Raw genomic sequence first — 13,476 nt, 5'->3', positions numbered from 1 at the left:
TTTTTTGAAATTATTGCTCATTTATTAAAAATGAAAAACAGAAATACCATATTTACATAAGATTTCAGACACTTTTGCTATGAGACTCGAATTTGAGCTCATCCTGTTTCCATTGAACATCCTTGAGATGTTTCTACACCGTGATTGGAGTCCACCTGTGGTAAATTCAATTGATTGGACATTATTTGGAAAGGCACAAGCCTGTCAGAGCAAAAACCAAGCCATGAGGTTGAAGAAACCGTCCGTAGAGCTCCAAGACAGGATTGTATTGAAGCACAGATCTGGGGAAGGGTACCAACAAAATGTCTGCAGCATTGAAGGTCCCAAAGAACACAGTGGCCTCTGTAGCAATATTGATGTTAATCATATTGATGTTACACAGGACACGGAAACCAATTGTTACTTACCGTCTTCATGTACTGGATGTGCTGGTTGACAACATGCATAGTAAAGTTTGCTTAACTACATCTTTGTCTGTCGTGACCACAACACAAAGCATATTGAAACACGGTGGCAGCGGTACTCTAAAGAACCTGGATCTCATCGACGTAAATGAAGAATACATCCCAGGCGGCAGTTTGCAAAAGTACCGCATTTACAAGCTAGTCATTGAGCCTAACGTGAACGCTAGCTGACTATCGTGAGTGAGTCTATGCTAAAAGCTAACTGGCTACTGGACACAAGCAGATTCATGAGTAACTAACATTCCAATCTACAAATAAATCGCCATGGAAAATGCACAGAAACCTCTGGACAAAATAGACATTGATGATTGTAAATTAGCTATGACCTGGAAATTAATCGTGTACAGTCATAGCCAAAAGTTTTGAGAACGACACAAATATTAATTTTCAAAGTCTGCTGCGTCAGTTTGTATGATGGCAATTTGCATATACTCCAGAATGTTATGAAGAGTGATCAGATGAATTGCAATTAATTGCAAAGTCCCTGTTTGCCATCCAAAGGACCTGAATCCGGAAAAAAATATTTCCACTGCATTTCCGCCCTGCCACAAAAGGACCAGCTGACATCATGTCAGTGATTCTCTCGTTAACACAGGTCTGAGTGTTGACGAGGACAAGGCTGGAGATCACTCTGTCATGCTGAGTGAGTTCGAATAACAGACTGGAAGCTTCAAAAGGAGGGTGGTGCTTGGAATCGTTGTTCTTCCTCTGTCAAACATGGTTACCTGCAAGGAAAAACGTGCCGTCATCATTGCTTTGCACAAAAAGGGCTTCACAGGCAAGGATATGGCTGCCTGTAAGATTGCACCTAAATCAGCCATTTATCTGATTATCAAGAACTTCAAGGAGAGCGGTTCAATTGTTGTGAAGAAGGCTTCAGGGCGCCCAAGAAAGTCCAGCAAGTGCCAGGACAGTCTCCTAAAGTTGATTCAGCTGTGGGATCGGGGCACCACCAGTACAGAGCTTGCTCGGGAATGGCAGCAGGCAGGTGTGAGTGCATGCACAGTGAGGCAAAGACTTTTGGAGGATGGCCTGGTGTCAAGAAGGGCAGCAAAGCTTCTCTCCAGGAAAAACATCAGGGACAGACTGATATTCAGCAAAAGGTACAGGGATCGGACTGCTTAGGACTGGGGTAAAGTCAATTTCTCTGATGAATCCCCTTTCCGATTGTTTGGGGCATCCGGAAAAAAGCTTGCCCGGAGAAGACAAGGTGAGCACTTCCATCAGTTCTGTGTCATGCCAACAGTAAAGCATCCTGAGACCATTCATGTGTGGGACTGCTTCTCAGCCAAGGGAGTAGGCTCACTCACAATTTTGCCTAAGAACACAGCCATGAATAAAGAATGGTATCAACACATCCTCCGAGAGCAACTTCTCCCAACCATCCAGGAACAGTTTGGTGACGAACAATGCCTTTTCCAGCATGATGGAGCACCTTGCCATAAGGCAAAAGTGATAACTAAGTGGCTGGGGGAACAAAACATCGATATTTTGAGTCTTTGGCCAGGAAACTCCCCAGACCATAATCCCATTGAGAATTTGTGGTCAATCCTCAAGAGGCGGGTGGACAAACAAAACCCCACAAATTCTGACAAACTCCAAGCATTGATTATGCAAGAATGGGCTGCCATCAGTCAGGATGTGCCCCAGAAGTTAATTTTACAGCATGCCAGGGCAGATTGCAGAGGTCTTGAAAAAGAAGGGTCAACACTACAAATATTGACTCTATACATCAACTTCATGTAATAAAAGCCTTTGACACTTATGAAATGCTTGTAATTATACTTCAGTATTACATAGTAACATCTGACAAAAATATCTAAAGACACTGAAGCAGCAAACTTTGTGGAATTTAATACTTGTCATTCTCAAAACTTTTGGCCACGACTGTAATTTAGTTTGGTGGAATGTATCATGGTGCCGTAGAAGATGGCTGACATTTTACGTGCTCCTGACCAACTGTGTTTAAAAAATATATATTTCTTAGTTTACTTATTTTGTACATAATGTTGCTGCTACCGTCTCTTACGACCGAAAATAACTTTTGGACATCAGAACAGCATTACTCACCACGAACTGTCAGAAGCTTTTTTGTCCTTTAAAAAGTCCAACGTGAAGGACATACTGCTTTCCCGGGAACAGGCCCAAATCCACGTCATTTGGGTGAGGAGAAGACAGAGAAAATGAGAACGGAGGTCTGGCTGCCTTTGGAGAATTCGTAGGTGATCGAATAAACCCCCACTGCCTTCCGTTTGACTAGCCAACGTGTAATCATTGGAAAATAAAATCGACAACCTACGAGGAAGACTAAACTACCAATGGGACATTAAAAACTGTAATATCTTATGCTTCACGGAATCGTAACTGAATAACGAAATTATCAACATACAGCTGGCTGGTTATACGCTGTGTCGGCTGAATAGAACAGCGGCGTCTGGTAAGACAAGGGGTGACGGACTATGTATGTTTGTTAACAACAGCTGGTGCACGATATCTAAGGAAGTCTCAAGGTTTTGCTGGCCTGAGGTAGAGTATCTCATGATAAGCTGTAGATGACACTAACTACCTAGAGAATTTATCATCTGTATTTTTTGTCTGCATACCACTACAGACCGATGCTGGAACTAGGGCCGCAATTAATGAGCTGTATTCCGCCATAAGCAAACAGGAAAACGCTCATCCAGAGGCTTCAGATGAAGCAGATGCTAAGCTGCAGGACTGTTTTGCTAGCACAGACTGGAATATGTTCCGGGATTCTTCCGATGCCATTGAGGAAAACACCACATCAGTCATTGGCTTCGTCAAAAAGTGCACCGATCAAGTCGTCCCCACAGTGACCGTACGTACATACCCCAACCAGAAGCCATGGATTACAGGCAACGTCTGCACTGAGCTAAAGGCTAAAGCTACCGCTTTCAAGGAGCGGGACTCAGAAGCTTATATGAAATACCGCTATGCCCTCCGATGAACCATCAAACAGGCAAAGCGTCAATTCAGGACTATGATCGAATCATACAACACCAGCTCTGACGCTTGTCGGATGTGGCAGGGCTTGCAAACTATTACAGACTACAAAGGGAAGCACAGACAAGAGCTGCCCAGTGACACGAGCCTACCAGATGAGCTAAACTACTTCCATGCTCGCTTCAAGGAATATAACACTGAAAGATGCATGAGAGCACCAGCTGTGATCACGCTCTCCACAGCCGATGTGAGTAAAACCTTTAAACAGGTCAACATTCACAAGGACGCAGAACCAGACGGATTACCAGGACGTGTACTGTAAGTATGTGCTAGCCAACTGGCAAGTGTCTTCACTGACATTTTCAACCTCTCCCTGTCCAAGTTTGTAATACCAACATGTTTTAAGCAGACCATCATAGTCGCTGTGCCCAAGAACACTAAGGTAACCTGCCTAAATGACTACCGACCCTTTCTGTACAGCACTTTGAGATATCAGCTGATGTACGAAGGGCTATATAAATAAATTTGATTTGATTTGACCCGTAGCGCTCACATCTGTAGCCTTGAGGTGCTTTGGAAGGCTGGTCATGGCTCACATCAACACCATTATCCCAGAAACCCTAGACCCACTCTAATTGGCATACCACCCTAACAGATCCACAGATGATACAATCTCTATTGCACTCCACACTGCCCTTTCCCACCTGGAAAAAAGGAACACCTATGTGAGAATGCTATTCATTGACTACAGCTCAGCGTTCAACACCATAGTGCCCTCAAAGCACATTAATAAACACCTCCCTCTGCAACTGGATCCTGTACTTCATGACGGGTCGCCCCCAGGTGGTAAGGGTAAGGTAGCAACACATCCGCCATGCTGATCCTCAACAAAGGGGCCCCTCAGAGGTGCATGCTCAGTCCTCTCCTGTGCTCCCTGTTTACTCATGTCTGCACGGCCAGCCACATCATTAAGTTTGCTAATGACACAACAGTGGTAGGCCTGATCACGACAACGACGAGACAGCCTATAGAGTGGTCAGAGACCTGGTCATGTGGTGCCAAGACAACAACCTCTCCCTCTCCCAACGCATGCTCATGAGACTCCAAAACTACGAGGTCAGTCTCCAATACATTCCTGGAAACCATGTGGTGCTGGCCGACCTAACAGTACAAGAAAACAGAGGTCATGTGGGAGGTAGAAGTTGAATCAATCAATATGATACAGTACCTGCCTGTGTCAAGCAAGAGACTAAAGGCCACCCAGAAAGCCACTGAGCTGGACCGGGAGCTCCAGACACTGAAAAATGTGATCCAGAAAGGGTGGCATGAATGAAAGAACACGTACCCTTGGAAGTAGCCATGTATTTTCACAACAGAAATGAGCCGAGTATGCAAAATGTAGTTATCTTCAGAGGTGAGCGAGTCGTTGTGCATGCTGCCCTCAGGTCAGAGAAAATGCAGAGAATCCCATTCCTCACACATAGGAATCGAGATATGTCTATGAAAAGCCCACGAGTGTGTCTACTGGCCGGGCATGAATGCACAGCTGAGAACATAGACGGAACAATGTAGCACCTGCACTGCATGGGGTGTGAAGCAGCAGAAAGAGACGCTGAGCCCACACGAAGCACCCAAGTATCCCTGGGAGAAACGACCTGTTCCAGTTCAACGACAGAGACGACACGGTCACAGTTGATCATCTCTCAAACTTCTAGGGAGTTGACCATTTGGAGAACACACATTCATTTGAAAACTGCAGACACACTTTGCACGCTATGGGATACCTGACATCCTTTACTGTGACAATCAAATCAAATTTATTTATATAGCCCTTCGTACATCAGCTGATATCTCAAAGTGCTGTACAGAAACCCAGCCTAAAACCCCAAACAGCAAGCAATGCAGGTGTAGAAACACGGTGGCTAGGAAAAACTCCCTAGAAAGGCCAAAACCTAGGAAGAAACCTAGAGAGGAACCAGGCTATGTGGGGTGGCCAGTCCTCTTCTGGCTGTGCCGGGTGGAGATTATAACAGAACATGGCCAAGATGTTCAAATGTTCATAAATGACCAGCATGGTCCAATAATAATAAGGCAGAACAGTTGAAACTGGAGCAGCAGCACGGTCAGGTGGAAGTTGAAACTGGAGCAGCAGGCCAGCACAGCCAGGTGGACTGGGGACAGCAAGGAGTCATCATGTCAGGTAGTCCTGGAGCATGGTCCTAGGGCTCAGGTCCTCCGAACCAGGCTATGTGGGGTGGCCAGTCCTCTTCTGGCTGTGCCGGGTGGAGATTATAACAGAACATGGCCAAGATGTTCAAATGTTCATAAATGACCAGCATGGTCGAATAATAACAAGGCAGAACAGTTGAAACTGGAGCAGCAGCATAGCCAGGCGGACTGGGGACATGCCGCCCCCAGTACTCGTCAAAAGAGTTCTGAAGTTTCAGCAAGGCTTGGGACTTTAAAACACACAAAACATTGTCTACAGTGGTTCCCAAACATGTTATAGTCCCGTAGCCCTTCAAACATTCAACCTCCAGCTACATACCCCCTCTTGCACCAGGGTCAGAGCATTCTCAAATGTTGTTTTTGCCATCATTGTAAGCCTGCCACACACACACACACGATACATTTATTAAATATAAGAATGAGTGTGAGGTGTCACAACCCGGCTCGTGGGAAGTGACAAAGAGCTCTTATAGGACCAGCGCACAAATAATAATAATCAATCATTTTGCTCTTTATTTAGCCATCTTATATATAAAACCTTATTTGTTCATCAAATATTGTGAATAACTCACCACAGGTTCATGAGAAGGGTGTGCTTGAAAGGATGCAAATAACTCTGCAATGTTGGGTTGTATTGGAGAGAGTCTCAGTCTTAAATCATTTTAAAATAATTTCGAAGAGACTCTCTTGTTCAGATATTGATAAGTGGACTGGAGGCAGGGCATGAAAGGGATAACGAATCCAGTTGTTTGTGTCGTCCGTTTCGGGAAAGTACCTGTGTAATTGCGCACCCAGCTCACTCAGGTGCTTCGCTATATCACATTTGACATTGTCTGTAAGTTTGAGTTAATTTGCACACAAATAAATCATACAATGATGGAAAGACTTGTGTGTTGTCCTTGTTAATGCAGACAGAGAAGAGCTCCAACTTCTTAATCATAGCTTCAATTTTGTCCCGCACATTGAATATAGTTGCAGAGTCCCTGTAATCCTAGATTCAGATAATTCAGGCGAGAAAAAACATCACCCAGATAGGCCAGTCGTGTGAGAAACAAGTCGTCATGCAAGCAGTCAGAAAATGAAAATCATGGTCAGTAAAAGAAGACTTTAAGCTCGTCGCTGAATAAAAAAAAATGTGTCAATACTTTGCCCCATGATAAGCAGCGCACTTCTGTATGTTGTAAAAGCATTGCATGGTCGCTGCCCATATGCAGAAAATAAACAAGAATTCAGGGGCCTTGCTTTGACAAAATTAACCATTTTGCGTCTTTCAAGCTGTCAGGCATTCCCTTGGCAGCAAGAGCCTCTCAGTGGATGCTGCAGTGTACCCAAGTGGCGTCAGGAGCAACTGTTTGCACGTGCCTTACCACTCCACTATGTCTCCCTGTCATGGCTTTTGCGCCATCAGTACAGACACCAACACATCTTGACCACCGAAGTCCATTTGATGTCACAAAGCTGTCCAGTACTTTAAAAAGATCCTCTCCTGTTGTCCTGGTTTCTAGAAGATGATGTCTTCCTTAATTGACCCCCCATAAACATAACAGACATATACCAGGAGCTGTGCCAGGCCCGCCATATTGGTTGACCAACCCAGCCCAGTCATTGTTTCAAAACATCTCCTGCCATGTCACTGATGCGTTGTGAAACAGTGTTTGATTAAGTTTTTTGGGCCTTTTCCCCCAGCATTGTACCAGCCATATCCGCAGCAGCAGGAACAATTAAGTCCTCTATAATAGTATGGGGCTTGCCTGTCCAAGCCACTCGGTAGCTCACCATATAAGACCCTTCTAGCCCCTTCTTATTAATGATATCTGTTGCTTTTATACATGTCTTACGACTCGAAAGTCATATGAATTATCGCTGAAAAAACTCCTGTGGCTTATTTTTCAAATTGGCATGTTTCATTTCTAAATGTCTGCGCAAGAGTGAGGGTTTCATTGAGTTGTACTGTTGCACATACAACACACTGTGTGTGGCTGAGGAAAGGCACAACTCCCAATATAAGTGAACCCCAAATCAATGTAGTTCTCATCATATATCTCTTCGATGGTCCAACGTCCCTGTCTGTTATTCAGTGCTTTCGGGTAAGGGGGCAGTAGCTCTTCGGCTGCATCAGATTCACAACTGTCAGTGTCCATGCTAGCTGGGCTAACAAATGTAGAATTCCTGATGCTAGCATTGGATGTGCTTGTGGAAGCAGAACAACTTGTGTCGTCGACAGGTGCAGGTGTAGTAATGCTGGTAGTAGTAGTACTACCAATAGAGCTGGTATGTGTCTCTATGGACACGGGCCTTACTTTTCTTAACCATTTATCCATGTTTGAGCAAACGGAATGAGCAGCAGCTACGTTTAGCTACATACTTAGAATTCCCGCAAGAGAGTAGAGGTTAATGTGATTGGATGTTCATTATTTGACTAGGCTACCTGTATGACATTGTGTTGTTATTTTGCTGAACACTAGATGGTTTAATGTTTGGCAGTGAAACGAGGCTACTCAGGCGAGAAAGAAACATCACCTAAATGTATAGCCCTGTTGGAAAATCTAAATGGGCTGTTCGGAAAATGTGAATCACATTTTTATTTGGCGTACTCCCGACGGCATTCGCATACCTCAGTTTGGGAATAGCCGGTAAACAGGAATACCCTCAAATTAAATGGGAATGTGGAAAACAGCCAAAAGACTAATGGCAAAAGCAAAGAGAGTAGGTTCTGACCCATACCTGGATCACAGAAATACCTTGTCACAAGAAACAGACAGCAGCCCTGCAATGGAGCTCATGGGATGATGTACAAAGACACTACTGCTAATGAGTAAAAATCTGAATGGTGATGACAAGCTGTCAGCAGGAGAAGTTCAAAGGCAGACAGCAGAGACAGGCAAAGTACTACGACACCTCTGCTAAGGATCAAACAGAGCTGCCAATGAGATGACAGGGTGAGAGTTCAGCCACTCAACAGGACAGAAACAGTGGTGGCAGAGGGCCACAGTAGTCAGACCTTTGGAGCAAAAGTCCAATGAGGTGAAGGCAAAACAGGGACAAGTCTTTGGGAAGAACAGGAGACACCTGAGGAAGAGCAGAGAAATAGAGGAGGATCTCCCCACTGTTGAGGTGCTGACGCCCAGGAGTGGACGCTGCACCTCAACAACAAGTTCCAAACATCGCAGGTCAAGCACCTCCAGATGTAATCAGCACTCTCCACACAAGGTCTAGTTGGGCCATCTGAAGACCTAAATATCTGAAAGACTTTGTGTGAATGTACATTTAAAAAAACTGAATAACGTCAATGGAAAGGCAGACATTAAACATTCAGTTCACATTCCAGTTTATTGCAGACTTGGACTACAAGCCAAAGTTAGGTGGAGTCTGCCTTTGTAGGTTAAAATGATGTCACACATGAAACGGAAACTAAATGCTTCTTACCGTCTTCATGTACTGGATGTGCTTGTTAACAACATGCAAAGTACAGTTTGCTTAACTATATACACTACCGTTCAAAATCAGCCGTTTCCAGCGACAATAGTCATTCACAACATTAACAATGACTACATTGTATTTGTCAATTTGATGTTATTTTAATGGAATTTGTTTTTGCTTTTCTTTCAAAAACAAGGACATTTCTGAGTGACCCCAAAGTTTTGAACGGTAGTGTATATAGTTCATCTTTTTCTTTGGCACTCTGCCGAGAAGGCCAGCATCCCGGGGGGTCGCCTCTTCACTGTTGACGTCGAGACTGTTGGTTTGCAGGTACTATTTAATGAAGCTGCCAGTTGAGGACTTGTCCGTTTCTCAAACTAAACACTAATCTACTTGTCCTCTTGCTCAGTTGTGCACAGGGGCCTCCCACTTCTCTTTCTATTGTGGTTAGAGACAGTTTGTGCTCTTCTGTTACGGGAGTACACAGCGTTGTACGAGATCTTCAGTTTCTTGCATGGAATAGCCTTCATTTCTCAGAACAAGACTAGAAAAGACTCAGGACAAGACTAGACGAGACTCAGAACAAGACTGAAGAAAGTTTTGTTTCTGGCCCTTTTGAGCCTCTAATTGAATCCACAAATGTTGATGCTCCAGATACTTAACTAGTCTAAAAAAGGACAGTTTTATTGCTTCTTTAATCAGAACAAGTTTTCAGCCATGCTAACATAATTGCAAAAAGGTTTTCTAATGATCAATTAGCCTTTAAAAATGGATTAGCTAACACAACGTGCAATTGGAACACAGGAGTGATGGTTGCTGATAATGGGCCTATGTAGATATTTCATTAAAAATCAGCCGTTTCCACCTACAAGTGTCATTTACAACATTAACAATGTCTATACTGTATTTCTGATCAATTTGATGTTATTTTGGATGAAGAATGTGCTTTTCTTTCAAAAACAAGGACATTTCTAAGTGACCCCAAACTTTTGAACGGTAAGTGTATAACTTTGTCTGTCGTGACTACAACACAAAGCATATTGATACAGCCTCCATCATTCTTCAATATAAGAAGTTTGGAACCACCAAGACTCTTCCTAGAACTGGCCGACCAGCCAAACTGAGAAATCGGGAGAGAAGCGCCTTGGTCAGAGAGGTGACCAAGAACCCGATAGTCACACTGACAGAGCTCCAGAGTTCCTCTGTAGAGATGGGACAACCTTCCAGAAGGACAACCATCTCTGCAGCACTACACCAATCAGGCATTTAAGGTAGAGTGGCCAGATTGAAGCCACTCCTCAGTTAAAGGCACATGACAGCCTGCTTGGAGTTTGCCAAAAGACACGTAAAGGACTCTCAGACCATGAGAAGCAAGATTCTCTGGTCTGATGAAACCAAGATTTTAACTATTTGGCCTGAATGAAACCTGGCACGATCCCTACAGTGAAACGCGGTGGTGGAAGCAGCATCAGGCTGTGGGGGTGTTTTTCAGCGGCAGGTACTGGGAGATCGAGGGAAAGTTGAACGGAGCAAAGTACAGAGAGATCCTTAATGAAAACCTGCTCCAGAGCGCTCAGGACCTCAGACAGGGGCGAAGGTTCACCTTCCAACAGGACAACGACCCTAAGCACACAGCCAAGACAACGCAGAAGTGGCTTCGGGACAAGTCTGAATGTCCTTGAGTGGGCCAGCCGGAGCCCGGACTTGATCCCAATTGAACATTTCTGGTGAAACCTGAAACAGCTGTGCAGCGATGCTCCCCATCTGCAGAGAAGAATGGGATAAACTCCCCCAAATACAGGTGTGCTAAACTTGTAGCGGCAGGTAGCCTAGTGGTTAGAGAGTTGGGCCAGTAACTGAAAGGTTGCTAGATTGAATCCCTGAGCTGACAAGATCAAAAAAAAATCTGTCATTCTGCCCCTAAACAAGGCAGTTAACCCACTGTTCCTAGGCCGTCATTGTAAATAAGAATTTGTTCTTAAACTGACTTGCCTGGTTAAATAAAGGTTAAATATAAAATAAATAAAAAATACCCAAGAAGACCCAATGCTGTAATCTCTACCAAAGGTGCTTCAACAAAGTACTAAGCAAAAAGATCTGCAAAAAGATCTGATTCACATGAACCCATGTAAATGTCATAACGTTTTGGATTTTTAATACATTTTCAAAATGTTCTAAAAACCTGCTTGTGTGTGTTTCACATACACATGCAAGCACATGCACACACACAGACTTGTGCACATGATTTTGCATGCGTGTATGCATTTAGGATAGCATGGATGAGTGTAATAGACTACATGTTATTTGATCTAAGTTGTAGGCTGTTTATAGAGTGCATACATGAGGTGTTGTGTGTAAGTATGTAAAGAAATGAAACGTGTACAAATAGTTAAATAAAGAAACAAAAGAAAAGAGAAAAACATAACACAATTAAACAAAACAGCCCGCAGTCTATCCCCCCTCTTTCCTCTCAGCATTGGGCTCCATTTAATATGTATCACTGAAAAGTAGCCTACGCATTCCCACTGTTAGTTCTCCGCCTGTTGTTTACGAAGCATGTGACAAATAACATTTCATTTTATTTGAAGAGTTAAGGATAGGGCGCAGGCCCCTGTCCGGTCTGGATCAAGTCACGAGCTAAACTGGTCGGCTACTGCGTAGCAAACGAGCGGTGCCAATAACACTGGTATGCCCAAGAAAGCATATTTCAATTCTGATCGCCAAAACGTCCCAGAAATAATTCTGGGCTCTAAAAATTAGTTTATTATGATCAAGTTCGATCCCCAGGGTGAAGTATTTTGAAGTTCGCGACAAATCGAGATATTTTATTAAATAGAGATCCATTCTGACTACTGCAAATACACCATGTTGACACATGCCCAGTCAGAGCAACAGTCAGAGCAACAGTCAGAGCAACAGTCAGAGCAACAGTCAGTCAGAGCAACAGTCAGCAACAGTCAGAGCAACAGTCAGAGCAACAGTCAGAGCAACAAGTCAGAGCAACAGTCAGAGCTGAGCCTTTGCCGAGGACAAGCGCTAATCTGAACTAGGAAACACGCCATTTCCAATTTGATAAGTAGTTGAACGCAGCACAAATATAACAACATCCAGTTAGCATGTCGGACATTTCAGTTTCCTCGTTCCGACTAGTAGGTGAACGCGGCATTTGTTTGTCTCGCACACGCTACTGCAATCGATTGATCATGTATCTCGTGTTGATGGGATTTCGTGTGCGAAATAACCTACTTTCAGTGATAAGTACATGTTTAAAGGTCTACTGAAAGCACAATGTTTTCGCCTTTCGATGTTTCCCGTCCTTACGCAACAGTTTGCGATGGCCACAATTTTGTTTCAGCCATGAGGATAAAAATATGTTCCACTCAGAGAGGATACATTTAGCCTAATGTTGTTATTATCGATATCCAAAGTGACCGCGCGTGAGTGTAGTATGCTTGGTATGCATATAGCCCCAAATCAGTTGTCATTCGAAGTGAAGTTGCATAAGACACATTGATATTCATATCAACAAATAGACATTGATTATTTAAGAGAGAAACGTACTTTAAACTTGGCGATCCATGAAAATCCAGAAAGTTACCATCCATACGCAGCCTTGCAATGTGGGGCGGAAACAATAACTGGATTGACAAGTAGCTAAACCACTTACAATGCGAGAAACAGGACCAGGACACGAGGGTTCGTTATGTAGGCTATAGTTTGGTTGTAGAGTATTACAAGTTAAACAGTCAAATCATGTGACCACAGTAGGAATTCAACGGCTCAGACACGAGATGTATGTGGCAGGGTCTACAGTCAATCAGGACGACAAAAGAAAAACCAGCCCCGTCGCGGACCACGATGTCTTGCTCCCAGACAGACTAAATAACTTATTTGCTCGCTTTGAGGACAATACAGTGTCACTGACACGGCCGCTAACAAACCCTGCTGGCTCTCCTTCACTGCAGCCAACATGAGTAAAACATTTAAACGTGTTAACCCTCACAAGGCTGCAGGCCCAGACTGTCTTGTTTTCCACACTTTGTATAAAATGTATGTTTACACATATGAATATTACACAGACGCGATCCTCTGCTGCCAGTATGTTGACTGCTGCCAACATACTGTCTCAACTCTAGCCACCTTAATACTGGAAAAATTGATGTAATAAATGTATCACTAGCCACTTTAAACAATGCCACTTTATATGTTTACATATCCTACATTACTCATCTCATATGTATATACTGTACTCCATCTACTGCATCTTGCCTATGCTATTCGGCCATCACTCATTCATATATTTTTATGCACATATTCTTATTCATTCCTTAACACTTGTGTGTATAAGGTAGTTGTTGTGAAATTGTTAGGTTAGATTACTTGTTAGATATTAATGCAT

At 43.6% G+C, this 13,476-nt stretch overlaps 1 protein-coding gene across 3 annotated transcripts in view; it reads right to left on the bottom strand.

The window, feature by feature from the left end:
- The window catches only part of LOC123997394 (FYVE and coiled-coil domain-containing protein 1-like), a 65,760-nt gene extending 52,997 nt beyond the window's left edge, over positions 1–12,763 (bottom strand). For all 3 annotated transcript variants that reach the window (XR_006832111.1, XM_046301571.1, XM_046301572.1), the window contains exon 1: positions 12,639–12,763. The gene's annotated coding sequence lies outside the window, so the exon portion shown is untranslated. The remainder of the gene's footprint in view (positions 1–12,638) is intronic.
- Between the last annotated feature and the right edge of the window lie 713 nt (positions 12,764–13,476).

This window comes from Oncorhynchus gorbuscha, linkage group LG15 (assembly GCF_021184085.1).
Source record: "Oncorhynchus gorbuscha isolate QuinsamMale2020 ecotype Even-year linkage group LG15, OgorEven_v1.0, whole genome shotgun sequence".
Lineage (NCBI taxonomy): Eukaryota > Metazoa > Chordata > Actinopteri > Salmoniformes > Salmonidae > Oncorhynchus > Oncorhynchus gorbuscha.
The sequence above is the reverse complement of the archived record's forward strand: the minus strand, read 5'-3'. Positions and strand labels throughout refer to the sequence as shown.